The sequence below is a fragment of the Paroedura picta genome, chromosome 1 (genome assembly GCF_049243985.1).
Source record: "Paroedura picta isolate Pp20150507F chromosome 1, Ppicta_v3.0, whole genome shotgun sequence".
Lineage (NCBI taxonomy): Eukaryota > Metazoa > Chordata > Lepidosauria > Squamata > Gekkonidae > Paroedura > Paroedura picta.
In genome coordinates, this window is record NC_135369.1 from 184,976,859 (window position 1) to 184,978,964 (window position 2,106).

Sequence of the window (2,106 nt, forward strand, 5' to 3'; positions counted from 1 at the left end):
GTTAGACTTGTGGGAGTAATATTTACATGGTTGGGAAACAACATGGAATGAAGAAATATTTTTTTCACATTTTTTTACTTGTAAAAATTAGGTAAATCCATAGGTATTTTAGTACGGTTAAGTATCCTGTCTATGGATCGGTTAGCTTTATATTTTGTTCCTGGTGGTTATTCTGCTGGTTTTTCAGAAATGTTAGACCTGTTGGAGAAATATTGAAATGGTTGGGAAAGGCCATGGGATGTATAAATATTTTTTTTCTTCTGTTGATATGTTATTAAATATCGTTGTGTAAGAACAACTATTCATTCTCCTAGCTCCGCAATCTTGCATTTGGATTGGTAACCTTGATAGCAAGCTGAGCCGCCCTCTCCACAATTGCTTTTCGATTCTTGGAGAAAACATTGTGAGCGATCTCTGCACAATATGACTTGTTGCTCATCATCAGCACCTCTAACTCTTTGACATTGTGGACAAGAAACTTTCTGAATCCTGAAGGCAGCATGTCCATTGTCTTCTTATTGCTACCATACCCAATGTTGGGCATCAAGATTTGGCCCTTGAGTCTTCTACGAACTCTGTTGTCAATACCTCTTGGTTTTCTCCAGTTACGCTTGATTTTGACATAGCAATCAGACTGATGACGGATGAACTTCTTGGTTCTCTTCTTGAAGATGAGGGGTCTGAGGGCCGGCATGTTGTCAGTCAGCTAATGGCGACACCCGCCCGCCTCGGAAGCGCCGGCAGAAAACGGATGTACAAATATTTTGTTCACTTTTTTTCCTTTTAAAAGCTGGTAAATAATAGGGATTTTCGTACAGTTAAGTACTGTATGTACGGTTCGGGTGTGAAAGGCCATGGAATGTAGAAATATTTTTTTCACATTTTCCCCCTGTAAAATTTAGGTAACTAATTAGGTATTTTTGTACTGTTATGTATTGTATGTACGGTTCATATATATTTATATATTTTATATATTTTATTGGGTGGGCAGTTTGTTTGTTTTTCAGAAGTGTTAATACTGTGGGATGAAAACTGACATGGTTGGGAAAGGCCATGGAATGTAGAAATATTTCTTTCACATTTTTTCCCTGTAAAATTTAGATAAATAATTAGGTATTTTTGTACTGTAAGTACAATTCAGGTAGCTTTATACATTGTCCCGGTTGGGCATTTTGTTGTTTTTTGAGAAGTGTTAATACTGTGGGAGGAAAACTGCCATGGTTGGGAAAGGCCATGGAATATATAAATATTTTTTTCACATTTTTTTACTTGTAAAAATTAGGTAAATCCATAGGTATTTTTGTACGTTTAAGTACCCTGTCTACGGATCGGTTAGTTTTATATTTGTTTCCGGGTGGGTATTCTGTTGGTTTTTCAGAAGTGTTAGACCTGTTGCAGAAATATTGAAATGGTTGGAAAAGCCCATGGGATGTAGAAATATTTTCTTCACATTTTTTTCCTTTTAAAACCTGGAAAATTAATAGGGATATCCGTACGGTTAAGTATCGCATATACGGTTTGGTTAGCTTTATATATTGTATCGAGTGGGCATTTTGTTGGTTTTTAGAAGTATTAAAACTGCGGGAGGAAACCTGCCATGGTTGGGAAAGGCCATGGAATGTAGAAATATTTTTTTCACATTTTTCACATCCTGGTAAGAGCTGGTAAATTAATACGGATTTTCGTACAGTTAAGTATTGTATGTACCGTTCGAGTAGCTTTATATATTGTTCACACTGGGCATTCTGTACGTTTTTTGGAAGCGTTAGACTCATGGGAATAAAATTGACGTGGTTGGGAAAGGCCATGGAATGAAGAAATATTTCTTTCACGTTTTGTCTTGTAAAAATTAGGTAAATTAATAGGCAAATTAACAGGTATTTTTGTACGTTTAAGTACCATGTCTACTGATCAGTTAGCTTTATATATTGTATCGGGTGGGAATTTTGCTGGTTTTTCAGAAGTGTTAAAACTGTGGGAGGAAAACTGCCATGGTTGGGAAAGGCCACGGAATGTAGAAATATTTCTTTCAAATTTTTTCTCTGTGAAATTTAGATAAATAAAGAGATATTTTTGTACTATTAAGTACTGTTAGTACGGTTCAGG

General features: G+C 35.8%; 1 pseudogene; it reads right to left on the reverse strand.

Annotated features, from left to right (window-relative positions):
- Positions 1 to 310: 310 nt before the first annotated feature.
- LOC143821789 (large ribosomal subunit protein eL32 pseudogene) lies at positions 311 to 694 on the reverse strand (annotated as a pseudogene).
- Positions 695 to 2,106: the final 1,412 nt, after the last annotated feature.